The sequence below is a fragment of the Marmota flaviventris genome, chromosome 2 (genome assembly GCF_047511675.1).
Source record: "Marmota flaviventris isolate mMarFla1 chromosome 2, mMarFla1.hap1, whole genome shotgun sequence".
NCBI classification, from domain to species: domain Eukaryota; kingdom Metazoa; phylum Chordata; class Mammalia; order Rodentia; family Sciuridae; genus Marmota; species Marmota flaviventris.
Window position 1 is genome coordinate 47,622,003 of NC_092499.1, and position 16,778 is coordinate 47,638,780.

General features: G+C 39.8%; 1 long non-coding RNA gene across 1 annotated transcript in view; it reads right to left on the minus strand.

Annotated features, from left to right (window-relative positions):
• LOC139704688 (uncharacterized) overlaps positions 1-16,778 on the minus strand; it is a 76,326-nt gene that overhangs the window by 24,807 nt on the left and 34,741 nt on the right. The window contains exon 3 of the long non-coding RNA XR_011706599.1: positions 1,896-1,966. This is a non-coding gene — a long non-coding RNA (uncharacterized lncRNA). The remainder of the gene's footprint in view (positions 1-1,895; positions 1,967-16,778) is intronic.

Consider the following 16,778-nt stretch of genomic DNA (forward strand, 5'->3'; position numbering starts at 1 on the left):
GTTAAGTATTTGCCGTCTTCATATGATAGCGTTAGTCATTTTGTTGGCAGAAATGCAGGTTTTACTGGGCAGGTGGCACACACTTGTAATCCCAGCAATTTGGGAGCCTAAGGGGGATTCCAAGTTCAAGGCCACCCTCAACAATTCAGTAAGATACTCTCAAAATAAAAGATAAAAAAGGGCTACGGATAGAGCTCAGTGGCAGAGCATCTCTGGGTTCCATCCCTAGTACAAAAAAAAAAACAAAACAGAAATACAAGTTTCCTTGATTTGAGGGACTTAGCCCCAAATTTATCCTATAGCTATAAGGCATAATTAATAATAGCAGACTACAACACTGGCTTTGAAACCATCTCTGACGGTAAACTAGCATGTGAGACAAGGCTTTTATTTTACAGTTCCTCATTCTAATGGGCTATTGCTAAATCTGGAAGGCTTTACCTATAATAAAAAAAAAATTAGCCTATTGGTCTTCAGTAGGTTGTCTTCATTTAGGTTTGGGGGTGGGGAGTTGGTACTGGGGATTGAACCCAGGACATGCTCTACCACTGAACTATACCCTCAGCAGTCTTCAACCAGTGAACTAAACATTTAATCTTTACTCAATTGTAGAATTGTAATTAACCTTCAGAAAATAGCTGTGAATGTTCAGAAAATAGCACAGTGTGTATTTTCTGTGCTTGAAGTATTGAAAACAATAAGAAATCAGGTTATTCCCTGCTCCCCAGCCCTTTTTTTTTTTTTAATTGTGAGAGTCTCACTAAGTTGCCAAGGCTGGCCTCCAACCTGTAAGTAATCCTCCTGCCTCAGCCTCCGAAGTCACTGGGTTATAGGCTGGTGCCATGTCCAGCTAAGGAATTTCTTTAATGTTTAGAGAGAATGACATTAGCAATGTTAAGGAAATACAAAGTAAACTGTATATGCAAAATTATCCATTTGTTTTTTTGGTTTGTTGCTACCAGGGATTGAACCCGGGGCACTTAACCACTGAGCCATATCCCCAGTCCTTTTTTTTTTTTTTAAATTTTGAGACAAGGTCTTGCCAAGTCGATAAGGGGCTCCCGAAGTTGCTGAGGCTGGCCTTCAAACTTTTGATCCCTCTGCCTCAGCCTCCCAAACTGCTGGAATTATAGGTGTATGCCACCACAACCGGCTCATTTAGGTTTTTTAATGTACAGGATTTAAGGTTTTAAAATTTTTAGAGTGATTCCCTAGAGAAATGAACTACTAATTTATAGATAATCCAGAAATCCTGGAGTCAGGCTAATACATTTCATGTCCTCATTTTTACCAGGTGAGACTGATGGTAATGACCTCAAACAGGTCACTGTGGCTGCTACTTCCAATCCCTAAAATCAGAGTTGCTCCTGTTTGCAGCCATCAGGCCCATACAGGGAGGCCATGGGAGCATGTGACCACTAGAAGCAGGAAACTTCACCAACCACATCCTCTACAGAGCTGAGTCAAGAGTAATAAAGTTTCCTAAGAGGGAAGCGGGACTTTCAGTTTAGAGGCTGCCACTTAGATTACCCATCAAAATCCTTTAGGCTCTCTGAAGGTGCTAGCATTCTTTTGAAAGTGGGGTCTGTAGGACTACTCCCCTACATAGACTGAAATATACCCTTGGACCCTTGACTGATACCATCCCTCTGGAATCATGGATGAAAGACTAGCAAATAACTCAGTGTTTCTATAAGAAGATTTGGGATAGAAAACAAATTCTGGCTAGAAACAGTGGTACACACCTGTAATCCCAGCAATTTGGGCTGAGGCAATAGGATCCCAAACTCAAGGCCAGTCTGGGCACTTAAGCAACCTGTCTCAAAAAAAAGTATATTATATTGGTTAAATTACTTGAGGGGCTGGGGATGTGGCTCAAGCGGTAGCGCGCTCACCTGGCATGCACGGGGCACTGTGTTCGATCCTCAGCACCACATAAAAATAAAGATGTTGTCTCCGCCAAGAACTAAAAAATAAATATTAAAAAAAATTACTTGAGAGAATTGGAAGAAATTGATCTATTTTCATATGTGAACTTTAAATTGTGTTTTTAAAAAACTAGTCTGGGGGGCTTGGGATGTGGCCCAAGCGGTAGCGCGCACGCCTGGCATGCGTGCGGCCCAGGTTCGATCCTCAGCACCACATGCCAACAGAGATGTTGTGTCCGCCAAGAACTAAAAAAAAATAAATAAATATTAAAATTTAAAAAAATAATAAAAATAAAAAACTAGTCTGGGATAGATAACAGCTAATTCGAAAATGTTACCCAAAATACTAAGAAAAATGCCTTAGATCTTTAAAAAGGTATTTTGATAAGCTAATATATATACAGACAGAATATAAGAATATTGACAGGGGTTTGTTCAGACATGATTGAATGTAAACTATTTGGGTAAATACCTGGCTTTCCTTCTCTTGCTACCTCAGTTTGAAGGAACAGTTTTCATGAACCATTTAAGAAATGTGAACAACAAATCAGGTTTTGGCTTTCCTCACTAGCCCTCAAATTCAAAATTCGAATTTGTGCCATAATCAAATTATTATATAAATGATCTTAAAGATCTCTTTTAGAGTTAAAAAAGCTAAGATTAAATACATTTGTTGATCTGAATTTCCAAAAATAAAAGGAAAAAAATCTAAGTTGACAGAGATGTAATGGTGAATTAATAGGAGGTTCTTCCATTGAAATCAAGAATGATCTCAGGCTGACTGTTATCCATTTATTTTACATTCTGGAAAAATCTAGCTAACTCAATAAGATGAAGTTAAAAGGTATCAGGAGATAGTACTACAATTAGCTGTTTAGATTGTTTACCTTTAAAAAAAAAAAAAAAGAAAAGACCTAGGGGGGCTGGGGTTGTGGCTCAGTGGTAGAGCACTTGCCTAGCACATGAGAGGCATTGGGTTCGATCCCCAGTGCCACATAAAAATAAATGAACAAAATAAAGGTATTAAAAAAAAAAAAAAAAGACCTAATAAAGTATCAGCTTTTATTGGGGCAGGTCCTGTCTTTTTATTCTTTAAACTGTTTTAAATTTAATATTTAATTTCAGCCATCTAGTTGTCTCCAGTTTCAAAAGCAAGGATCTCTTAAAACTCTTAGCAGTAAAATATGAGCTAAATAGATTTGAAGCCCTTCATGTTCTTCATTATCTATCTCACTTTATCTTTGCAAAAATAAAGCAAGATCACAAATTCAAGGCCAGCCTGGGCAATTTTAGCAAGACTGCCTCAAAAAATAAAAAGGGATGGGGAAGTAGCTTAGTGTCAGAACACCCCCTAGGTTCAATCCCCAGGACCAAAAAAAAAAAAAAGTGTAGTTAATGTGTTTAATATTCCCCTACTGAAGGTTCATGTTAAGTAATTTGGCCAGGATCAGACAACTAACAAGTGGGAAGGACTAGATGAGATGCCACAATGGTCTTATCTCAGACATGTCTTTGTTAGGACATTAGATGAAATCTATAATTATCCTTTGTCAAGTTTCCCTTTCCCCATGACCGCACCCCCCCCAAAAAAAAGTTAAAAAATAACTATTTTCATATACCAGGAACAATTGCTTAGTAGTATGGCACCTATAACCATACAACCATGAACCCACCTGATCTCATCAGAAAACAGAATTTGTGTGTGAAACAGTAGCCACAAAAACATAAAATGTCTAGGAATAATCCTAACTGGAAAATACTGATCCATACGAAGGAAACAAACAAACAAAAAAAACCAGACACATCTGGCTCCTGGCTGGGAGCACTGAGTACTGTGAAGTTAATTCTTTTCCAAACTAATGTGATTAAAGTTATTTTAGTTAAAATACTAGAAGAACACTTTTTAAAACTTGGGATTGCCCAGAAACAGACCTTAGCATATGTAAGTAAGAATTTAATTGAAGATAAAATTAGCACCACAAAGCAATAGGGAAGTAATTCTGAGGGGAAAATGACTATATAGAAGAAAAAAAAAATGTTCCTTGTTTTACATTGCACACCAAAATAAAACCCAGGTGGCTCAGATAATTTTTAAAAATGTTTTAAGAGAAAGAAAAAGTAAAGGGGAAAAGCTTGGGATTAGAAACATCCCCAAATGATGAAGCACCTTTCTAAACAAAAGCACCTTTCAAATCATGAAAGGGAAAAAAAAAATTTTGTATATCTCACTACTTAAAATGTCACATTTTGCTAACCAGAAAATACCTATCAAAATAAAATTCAAGTAGTAAGGAAAACAAAAAGGTAAGAAAATACCAGCACATAAATAGAAGTATAATAACACTACAGACAAGTCATGGAAATTTCCTAGTCAATAAACTTGAAAAAATGATCAATCCAAATTTTAAATGAAAATCATAACATTTTCTATCAAATTACTAAAATTTAAAACAATACATAATGTACTTGACACATTGCAAATGTTCAATAAATATTTGTTTTTGCAAAGGGAATGATGAGGTACATTTAAAATCAGCTGGTCAGATAGCATGGCACATGCCTCTAATCCCAGGAGCCTGGGAGGCTTAGGCAGGAGGATCAAGAGTTCAAAACCAGCCTCAGCAACATCAAGGCACTAAGCAACTCAGTGAGACCCTGTCTCTAAATAAAATATAAAATAAATCTGGGGATGTACCCCTGAGTTCAATCCCCAGCACCCCCACCTCCAAAATAAAAAATCAGCTGCTCCTGCTGGTATAAGTGTATACATATTCCTCGAAGGAAACCTAGGCATATGCACCAAATGGCTTCATCCTTATCCACTCCCTCCTCCCCCTTAAACCCAGGAGTACCTTACACACAACTAAACCCCCCAGCCATTATTATTATTATTATTATTTATTAATTTTGGGACAGGATCTTGCTAAGTTACTGAGGTTGACTTCAAACTTGAGATCCTCCTTCCTCATCCACGTGAGTGGGATAAAAGATACGCACCACCACACCCAGCAATTCTGTTCGTAAAAATTTGTCAAACATGCATAATTAGATACAATGATACAGTTTTTATTTAAAAATTACATTGCATTCAATACTGTGCAAAAATTAAATTATATGGCATTCAATTCTGAGGAGTATTGTGCAGCCATTAAAACCCTTGTGTTGAATGCGCTCTCGCTTTCTCGGCCCCGCCCCACATCTGCGTGTGTGGAGCGGGCAGGAAATTAATCTCCAATTTAGGCGTCCTATGCTGTTTGCCCGAAGGCCTCTCCTGCATTGACAGTTTATTAAGCTCCAACTTGAATTTAAGACGCAGATGTTCTCATTTCACAGCCAGAGAAACGGATGCCAGGAAGTGTTCTTTCACCCTGCTCCATGCCAGCACTCATCATTCATAAAAATTTGGTTAAAATTGGGCTGAGGTTGTGGCTCAGCAGTAAAACGCTGGCCCAGGGTTCGATCCTCAGCACCACATAAAAATAAATAAATAAAATAAAGGTATTGTGTCCAACTACACTAAAAAAAAAAAAAAAAATGGTTTAAATCGTTTAATCAGCTGGGGTGGTGGCGTATGCCTATAATCCCAGCGGCTCCAGGGAGACCGGAGGATCGTGAGTTCAAAGCCAACCTCAGGAAGAGCGAGGGCTAAGCAACTCAGTGAAACTCTGTCTCTAAATAAAATACAAAATAGGGCTGGGGATGTGGCTCAATGGTTGAGCGCCCCTGAGTTCAACCCCCGTACCCAAAAGAGAAAAAAAGCGGGGGGTGGGAGGATGGGCGGAAACCTTGTGTTGGGCTAAGGTTGTGGCTTAGTGGCAGAGCACTTGCCTGGCATGTGTGAGCACTGGGTTCGATCCTCAGCACCACATAAAAATAAAAAAATAAAAATAAATGTATTGTGCTTATCTACAACTAAAAAAAAAAACCTATTAAAAATAATCAAACCTGTGTTGACAAACATTTAGTGACATGAAAAACAGGTAACATTATGTAAGAAACAGGATACATACAGTGTAGTCGTGGGAGAATAGCTCAGTGGTAGACCACTTACCTAGCACGCACAAGGCCTTGGGTGCAATTCCCAGAATCCCTGAGACAAACTATTTCATTCCCTTTGCCTTTCTGATTTCTGCCCTTCAGTGGTAGACAGTTCTGACTCCTGCCAACAGCATCCCACCTCAAAATTACTGTCTGCAGTCCTGGTATAAGTGTATACTTATACTTTCCTTGAAGGAAATCTGGGCATATGCACCAAATGGCTTTATCCTTATCCACTCCCTCCTCCCCCTTAAACCTAGGAGTACTTTACACATAATGACAAAATTGAGAAATGACAAAATTGACAATATTGAATTTTCTTATCCATAAACATGTAGCATCTCTCCATTTATTTAGATCAGATTTCTTTCATTTGAGTCTTATAGCTTAATAAAAAAAACTTAATATAAAATTTGGACATTAATTAGTAATATATTGAGGAGCTGAGTATGTGCCTCAGGACCTTCTCTGAAATCAGGAAAACCTGCTCGGTCTGTACAATCCCAACACGATCTGGAAATTGCAGGGTAAATAATACCAATTGGAACTGATGTATGAATGTCCCAGCCCCTTATAGGGCATTTCTGGGATGGGCTATAGATTTTGAAACTATATGCAAAATTTGGTATATGTATTAATTTCCTGGGAGAGACCCACAGTTTTTATCAGATATTCAAAGAAGCCTATTTCCGAAGAAGGGAGAACCACTTGCAGAAATGAAACACTAGAAGACAAAAGAATGCTATCATTGGTTATTACTGGTGGAATTACAACTGCATATCATTAACAAACATTTTTCTATATTTTCCATGTTTTAAAGAACATGTATAAAGAAATTGAAACACTCTAGATATCCAGCAGAAGGAAATTGATTAATAAATTATAGTTCAAGATATTTTACTGCCATTAAAAGTATTTTACAAGAATTTTAAATGGCACAGAAAAGTGCTTATGATAAAATTGGGGGGGTACAATATTAGATTGTTTACCAAGCCTATGATCTCAACAATGTAAACAATGAATTTAAAAAAAAAAAAAAACAACTCCTGGAACTAATATATGTTCACAGGAAGGTTAAAGGATACAAGTATAATAATACACAAAAGTTGGGGCCTGGGTTGTGGCTCAGGGGTAGAATATTCGCCTTGCATGTGCTAGGCTCTGGGGTCTATCCTCAGAACCACATAAAAATAAACACAAAAGTTAAATTGCTTTCCTGTATGTCAGCAATGAAGAATTTTAATTTGAAATTTCAAACAAAACACAACTTACATTAGTATCAAAAAACGAAATACTGAGCTATATATCTAACAATATACATATAAGATCTATCTAGAGAAAGCTATAAGACTGATGAAAGAAATCTTATCTAAATAAATGAAGAGATACTCCATGTTTATGGATAAGAAGATTCAATATTCTCAATTTTGTAATTTCTCACCAGTGTGATGTATAGATTCAATACAATCCCAATTAAAACCCAGCAAATTACTCTGTGGATATTGACAAATGATTCTAAAGTTTATATGGACCTATTTTCAAGACAGTGATCAAGACAACACAGTATTGGCAAAAGAATAGAAAATCCCAGAAACAATCGGGCTCAGTGGTGCACGCCTATAATCCCAGTGGCTCAGGAGGCTGAGGCAGGAGGATTGCAAGTTCAAAGCCAGCCTCAGCAACGGTGAAGCACTAAGCAACTCAGTGAGACCCTGTCTCTAAATAAAGTACAAAATAGGGCTGGGGATGTGGCTCAGTGGTTGAGTGCCCCGGGGTTCAATCCCAATACCAAAAAAAAAAAAAAAAAAAATATATATATATATATATATATATATATATATATATATATATATAAATAAAATTTGGACATTAATTAGTAATGTATTGAGGAGCTGAGTATGTAGCTCAATCATGGGGCATTTGCCTAGCATGCATCCAGTCCTGGGTTCAAACTACAAAAAATAAAAAAATATTGATATTAGTTCATGAATTGTGACCAATGTATTACAGCAATACAACATATTGGGAAAACTGGGGTCATATTTATATGTGAACTGTCAGTACCATTTGGTCATTTTTTCTGTAAATCTAAAACTACTCTTAAAAAAAAAAAAGTGTATTAATTGTGGTAGCACAGTCCTATAATCCCAGCTACTCAGGAGAATGAGGCAGGAGGTCTACAATTTCAAGGCCAGCCTGAGCAATTTAGAAAGAGTATGTTTCAAAATAAAAAGGACTTGGGATATTGCTCAGTGGTAGAGTGTCCCACATTCAATCCCTAGTACCTAAAAAAAAAAGCATTAAGGCCTGAGGAAAAATCATAATAGATAATCCAAACTATTTATAATGGGTACAAATATTTTTTCTGATTTCTTAATTTATTTTCAGGTGTTTTTCAATGATCTGTTATAATAGAATCAGACTAAAATTAAGTCCTGAAATTTAAAAGCCCAGGGGAGGTCACCATAGGAGGATCACCCCTTTAAAGTCTAGCCTTGGCAACTTAGCGAGACCCTGTCTCAAAACAGAAAAAGGTCGGGGGATGTAGCTCAGTGGTACAGTGCTCCTGGGTTCAAACCCCGGTACCAAAAAAAAAAAAAAGGAAAAAAAAATGTTAAAACCCTACACTGAGGGCTAGGAGTATAGCTCAGTTGTGGAACACTTACCTAGCATGTGTGAAGCCCTGAGATAGATCCCTAGGACGACAGCAAAAACAAAAAACAAACAAACAAAAAAAACACCTATACTGAAAAACATAGCTTTTAGAAAACCTGATTAAAATTTTCATTTCTTTTATGAGAAAAGAAGCCAAAATTTTTCCAGTAAAATAAAGAGAAGGTATGGATATTCTTACTCATTTATTATTATTTTTTAATTGCACCCACATCCTACAATAACATTACCTGGAGAGCAGTTTTGCTCTGTGGGTCACATGCTGGTCAACACCATCCTTCAAATCTTGTGTGGGCCACTTTCCTCAATTGCAGGGCACAAAGCCATGAAGCCTGGTGTCTTACACTCTGCGCATGCATTAAGTGTGTGCGCATTTCCCCACTAGACAAAACACCTGAGACACCATGGGACTGCAACTTCCTGCTGTCCCGGTTCATCCTACTCACCTCTTAATACAAATGACTGACTGCAGGTTAGAACAACCTCACCTCCTGCCCCTAGGAATCTTGCTTGCCTTCTCTTTAGATGAAAAGTGATACCACCATCACATGCTGGTGCTTGGTTCTGACTCAAGAAGAGCCTCTTAGGTAACAAAAATGTATTATTTGCCAACAGACCCCTCTACACAAGGTAAAAAAAAAAAAAAAAATCACAAACTCTGTGTGGTTTTAAATTCTCTGTGACACCACTTTCCTATGCCCACATCCCATGAGGGTTAGCAGTGAAGACTTTTAAATTTAAAATGTGCTAGATTAGTGGTTCTTAGCCAGAGTTTCACATCAGAAGTGTCAGGGGAAATTTTTCAAAGTGTACAAGCCAGGTCCTCACTCCTGGCCTATCAAACTATAGTCTCCCAGGATGCTGCTGTGGGCATGTGGGTTTTGGGGGTTTTTTGTTTGTTTGTTTGTTTGTTTTCGGTACCAGGGATTGAACTCAGGGGCACAACCACTGAGCCACATCCCAGCCCTCTTTTGTATTTTATTTAGAGACAGGGTCTCACTGATTTACTTAGTGCCTCTCCGTTACTGAGGCTGGCTTTGAACCTGTGATCCTCCTGTCTCAGCCTCCCAAGCTGCTGGGATTACAGGCTTGCACCACCGTGCCCGACTGGGCATGTGTGTTTTGGGAGTCAGGTCTGGTGCATGCTGTAAGCTAGGAAGTGGCAACTGCAGGTGACATGATCACACATGATCAAATTGTAGGAGCTCATCCCAGATTCATTACTGTTTTGGTTAATGGGCTGAAGAATCAATTGAGTTTCTGCAAAGTGACCCTGTGCATTAGGTTCATGTCATCTGTGCCTTTGCTGATCTCATCCTTGACTCTTACAGCCAGTGAAGGGGATAAAACATGCAAATGTCTAGCAATAATTAACCCTCTGGGCAGCCCAGCTACATAGCAACCTCATCCTGTGGCCATCCTTTCAAGGGCTTGAGACAGATTCACATGCCTTTAGGTAGACCCTCTCACTGAGAGACCTATCTCAGATCCAGAGGGATGTAAAGGAATATAGGAAAATATGCCATTAGAAGTAAATGTACCATTGCCTCAGATGGCAGGTGGTACTGCATATACTTTAGTGAAGCTACTGATGCCCCTTTTGAGCAGTTACCACAAAAAATGCTTTGGATTAGGAGCATTCTTCACATAGAAACCAACATCTGACCTTATTGCAAGGGGTGACCTGCAAACCTCACAGTTAACCCAGTTGTGAGGGTTTTACCAAGTGCTGCAATGATTAAGCTCTCACGGGGACTGGAATGAGGATGAAATGGAGAAGCAGAAGAAGCACAGGAAAGACCTGGTTTCCCTGGGCAGCGTAGGGATGATTTGGGGGGAGGCCCAGCTAACAGCCTCAGAGTGCTCAACCTAGCTGGGGTTTTCCAGGGACAGAGGCCATGAACAGCACTTCAGTTACCAGCTGGATTCTCACTGTCTAGTCTATAATTACCATCAGAGCCATGTTTGCCTGAAACAATATAACTGAGGCCACACTGCTTGGGCAACCTCCAGGGACCTGACTACCCCTGTTGTTTCTGGGAGCTTCTATAAGTCCTCAGCAAAAGCTTCAGGCAAAAAAGCTTCTGGGGAGCTGGAAGCAGAGGCACATGCCTATAATGCCACAGACCCAGGAGTAACAGGAGGAACACTAGTTGAAGGCCAGCCTGGGCAACTTAGTGAGACCTTGTCTCAAAATAAAATTAAAAGAGCTGGGGATGTAGCTCAGTAGTAGAGCACCCCTGGATTTGATCCCTAGTACTAGAAAGAAAAAAAAAAAAACTTCTGCGATGATAGCTATGCTGGTATTTCTTAAGTGATAAGCTCTAAGTTTTGGATGGACACAGCATAGGACACATTTACCCCCTCCAAAAAAGTAGCCCATGGATCCTCATAGAATGTCTGTAGAGACCCACTGTGACAGGGTGACCTGGAGATCACTTGCTTTTTGTGCCTCCATCCAGCAATACCCAAGAAAATGTGCTTCCAGAAAGAGGAAAGAATTCTAGGGCTGGGGTTGTGGCTCAGTGGTAGAGTGCTTGTCTAGCATGTGCGAGGCCCTGGGTTCAATCCTCAACACTACATAAAAGTAAAGAAATAAATATATTGTGTCCAACTACAACTGAAAAATAAATATTTAAAAAAATTCTAAATTCTCCTTATCAATTTAGAAAGCATTTTCTTAGTACTTATTCACAGCAAATAATTTTGAGCCCCTGCTACAAGTCAGACCATACTTTCAGGCACATAGTGATTAACAAGGTAACATCGACTGAGCTTCTGGAGTGGCTGAGAATTTAGGTCCTGCATCTCTTTCTCTTGCAGTGTCTCCTCCAAGTGAGCTGCCACTGAGAAATTGTGGCAGCCTCACATCCTGTCTGCATCAGCAGGGTAGAAGTTGGCCCTTTTGCAGAAGCAGATTAAACATGGAGTCCTCTTATAGGGACACCCCCAGAGACCAACAGCCCATGATTGACAGAAGATGTCTCTAACAACTTGCATTTGTAATTCGTGGGGTGCACCCCTTTCCTGCCACAAAGTACGCAGAGATCCCTTCTGGGGTTTTTTTTTCTTCTTTTGTCTTTCTCTGTGAAGTGTACTTAAAAAAACAAAAGGTCACTGTGAAACAAGGGAGTGTGCAGTTTCTCCTAAAGCAGGCAGGGCTGCAGGTACTCACAGCTGATTTCTCACATCTGAAAAGCCCCAGTTCCAGACTTCATTCCACAAAATGGGAACTGGTGGCCTTGGAGAGAGAGTTTTTCTAGGGAGGAGATAAATAGGCACTCGAACACCTGTGTAGGTACTTGCATGCCAGACCAAACAGCAAGACAGGGAGTAGGGGAAGTCCTGCTGCAAGGCCCAACCTCCCAATAGCTACACACTTAAGCACAAAACCCCTATCCTCCATTTGCTTCATTTTAAATCTGGCCTCAAAGAGACCCAGATAACAAAAGTACTGACTAGAGAGGAAGGGAGAAGGTCACTCACAGCCTCAGACTTCCAACTGCTGATACTGCTAACTCTCCAACAAATAGCCAGACTCACTTCACGCCTAAGGAATTTACTGCCTTGGTTTTCTCCCTGTAAAATGGATCCATTTCAAAGGGAGCTCTGAAATGATTAGACATAATACATTTAAAGTGCTGAAAGAACACCAAATAAGTATCTAGTAGCAGGGTCTGGTGTAGCCCTTCCAGAGTGCTTTCCGGTTTTCCCCACAGCACCCCGACCTTCCAATATGTAATTTCCTGAGAACATTTTCAAGTAGAAGGATCAGCAAGGTAGAAGCCAAGCTGAAGTTTAAAAGTTTCCCTCTCTGGCCAGGAGAGAGCAGGTGTGGCCCTGTGGAACCTGCCCAGAGCCTGCAGTTCACCAGTGAGTCACCTTCCCACTTCTTTCCAGGTGAAGAGGTTCCTCTTGAGCCTTCCATCACTCACTTGCACGTGGCGCACACAGGCTGTGGCTTTTCCCCACCGGGGGACCTTGCCTTTAGGGCAAGTCCTGCCTGGTTAGAACCTTCTCCTAGAGGAGCAGACAAGATGGCATCAGAAAGCAAGCTGCTTTTGACCCTTTCTGAACCAAAATGGTCTGAGGGGCAAGGTGGGCTCAACATTGTCTCCATTTTCTTCCAGCCCCAGGGCTGCAGAGTCCTCAAGAGCCCTGGTGGCACCCCAGCACAGGGTTCTGAGGCTCCTGACCTGCACCCAGAGCCTGTCCGTCCCCCGCCGCTCCCCCAGGTTCCTCATCCTGATGTCCTTGAGAAGTGTGTGTGAGTCAAGACCAACTGAGAAAGGAGGGGCCAAGGTGGAGGTGACTAGGGGGGCTGAGCAAAGGGGAGGAGAGACTTGGAAATGAAACTTCATTGCTGCCAAGCTCCTCTTGCATGCCTGGGGGCTCTGAAATGAATCAGCCCCTACAGACGGCCCAGGGGTTTTCTAAGTTCTCTTCTTCACATTCTTTTTTTTTTTTTTTTAACATAAAAATTCTTTATTCAACTTAATCCAGCCAGTATTGAGATAGTCCGCTATATTAAAAACAAGACATTTGAAAAAATTACAGCAGAATTAGCAAGGCAGTGACTAAGTCACTAAATTTAATTTTATATTCTTCATAGTCATTTGATAATCATGTAATGATGAACAATATTTTCAGCCACTTAAATGGAAATAACTTCTGCAAAGAATAGATTTCTAATAGTTGTTGAATTTTATAAAAGAGGTTTAAAACATTAAAGTTTCTGGAAATAACAAAAAAGCAATATGAAAATAAACTAGAAAACAAAATATACCCATCCATCTCAAAAGGCCACATCATCTCTTGAATTTGTACTCTGCTGCCTTTCCTTTACCTCTTCATTCTCTTTTTCCTGTTGAGTCCTTCTTATGCAGGAGGGATTTTGCAACCTCCCAGTGGCTTGTCACCTATAGAAAACTCCAGGTCAGCTAACAAACCAGCTTGCTTATCAGGCTGTTGGAGCCAGGAGGATGGCTGGCCTTGGGGTGGGGAAATCCTATCTTGCGCAGCTTCCTTCCTTCCTCCCTTTGGCCGGGCCCCACAGGGGTGGGGGAGCCTTTCAGGGCTTAGCACTTGGCTACTGGGCTCCCAGCCAAGTGTCCAGAGGACACTCCTCCTGACACCTGGATCCTTTTTATCTTCCTAGGGCTCAGAGACCATAAAACTCCTGCTCTAGAGAATGAACAAAAAACCCCTGCATTTCCAAGTCCTCCCAAATAGCCTGCTCCAGCCAGTTTCTCCAGTTTGTTCTGGGAGAAACAGGAAAAACACCGAGCAAGAACTTTTCTCTCTTGCTTTGTACTGATGGAACATGTCATCCTGCTGACAAGGCCCTTACCAACCAGGATTGAGTGATAAATTCCATGTGAACCTGCCCAGCACACAGCAGGCACCCCCAGAAATATTCTGCCCAAAGCCCTAAGGCTAGCTCTGTGTGTGTGTGTGTGTGTGTGTGTGTGTATGATATATATATATATTTGTAGTACTATATTAACCAGTATTGTTTGGACTTAAAAATGTATGCATCTCACAACAGAAATTCAGAAGATAATTAGAAATTATTTTGAAAACTTGTACTCCAATAAAATAGAAAATATTGAAGGCATTAACAAATTTCTAGAGTCATATGATTTGCCCAAATTGAATCAGGATGATATACACAATTTAAACGGATCAATTTCAAGCAATGAAATAGAAGATTCCATCAGAAGCCTAACAACCAAAACAAGTCCGGGACCAGATGGTGTCAGATCAGGTGAGTTGGGCAGCGAACAAAGAAGACAGATTTTAAAAGGCCGAGGAAGGAGGCTTTATTGAGATTCCACTCCCTGGCAGAACTCGATCAGACTGACAGAGTGGACAAGGAGAAGGGTCTGAGGAGAAACCACGTGGAAGTTCGACCAGACTGGACTTTTATGGGGCTTACAGCAGGAGGGAAGGGCTTGGGACAGGAAAATGTGTTTTTAGGGTCCCTTGTCCCGTTGGAGTTGGTCAGGGAGCTGGCTGCACTCCAGGATTGGCCAGGGGGTCCTGCTGATTGACAGGTGTTAGTCAAGAGATCTCACTGATTGACAGGCGATTCCACCCGGCACCTGATTGATGTTCCTTTTCCGCGCAGGCTGCTTTGTTCTAAGTCACCGCCACCGACCTAACAGATGGATACGCAGCCGAGTTCTACAAGATCTTTAAAGAACAACTAATACCAATACTCTTCAATTTATTTTAGGAAACAGAAAAAAAGGGAGCACTTCCAAACTCATTCTATGAGGCCAATATCACCCTGATTCCAAAACCAGGCAAAGACACATCAAAGAAAGAAAACCAATATCTCTAATGAACATAGATGCGAAAATTCTCAATAAAATTCTGGGAAATCAAATACCAAAACATATCAAAAAGATGGTGCACCACGATCAAGTGGGATTCATCCCAGGGATGCAAGGTTGGTTTAACATATGGAAATCAATAAATGTAATTCATCACATCAATAGACTTAAGAATAATATGATCATCTCAATAGATGCAGAAAAAGCATTCGACAAAATACAGCATCCCTTCATGTTCAAAACACTAGAAAAACTAGGGATAAAGCAGAAACATATCTCAACATTGTAAAAGCTATCTATGCGAAGACCCAGGCCAACATCATTTTAAATAGAGAAAAATTGAAAGCATTCCCTCTAAAAACTGGAACAAGGCAGGGATGCTCTCTTTCACCACTTTTATTCAACGTAGTTCTTGAAACACTGGCCAGAGCAATTAAGACGAAAGAAATTAAAGGGATACTTATAGGAAAAGAAGAACTCAAATTAGCACTATTTGCCAATGACTTCATTCTATACCTAGAAGATCCAAAAAATTCCACCAGAAAACTTCTAGAACTAGTAAATGAATTCAGCAAAGTAGCAGGATACAAAAATCAACACCCATAAATCAAAGGCATTTCTGTATATCAGTGACAGGGAAATGAGGAAAACTACTGCATTTACAATAGCCTCAAAAAAAAAAAAAAAATACTTGGGGATCAACCTAACAAAAGAGGTAAAAGACCTCTACAATGAAAACTACAAAATGCTAAAGAAAGAAATTAAAGAAGATGGAAAGATCTCCCTTGTTCTTGGATAGACAGAATTAATATTGTCTAAACGACCATGCTGCCAAAAGCATTATACAGATTTAATGCAATCCCTATCAAAATCCCAATGTCATTCCTCATAGAAATATAAAAAGCAGTCATGAAATTTATCTGGAAAAATAAGAGACCCAGAATATCTAAAGCAATCCTTAGCAAGAAGAGTGAGGCATGTGGCATCACTATACCAGACCTTAAACTATACTATAGAACAATAGTAACAAAAACAGCATGGTATTGGCACCAAAACAGACTGGTAGACCAATGGTACAGAATAGAGGACACAGAGACTAACCCACATAATTACAGTTATCTTATATTAGACAAAGATGCCAAAAACATGCATTGGAGAAAAGATAGCCCCTTCAACAAATGGTGCTGGGAAAACTAGAAATTCATATACAACAAAATGAAATTAAAGCCCTATCTCTAACCATGAACAAAACTCAACTCAAAGTGAATGAAGGACCTAGGAATTAAACGAGAGACCCTGCATCTAGTAGAAGAAAAAGTAGGCCCAAATCTCCACCATATCGGATTAGGTCCTTACTTCCTTAACAAGACTCCTATAGTGCAAGAATTAAAGTCAAGAATTAACAAATGGGATGGATTCATACTAAAAATCTTTTTCTCAGCAAAAGAAACAATCTGTGAGATGAATAGAGAGCCTACGGCTCAGGAACAAATTTTTACCACTTGCACATTACATAGAGCACTAATCTCTAGGGTATATAAAGAACTCAAAAAGCTAAATACCAAAAAAACAAATAGCCCAATCAATAAATGGGCCAAGGAACTGAACAGACACTTCTCAGAAGGTGATGTACAATCAATCAACAAATATATGAAAAAATGTTCATCATCGCTAGCAATTAAAGAAATGCAAATCAAAACCACTCTAAGATTTCATCTCACTCCAGTCAGAATGGCAGCTATTATGAAGACAAACAACAATAAGTGTTGGCAAGGATGTGGGGAAAAAGGCACACTCATAC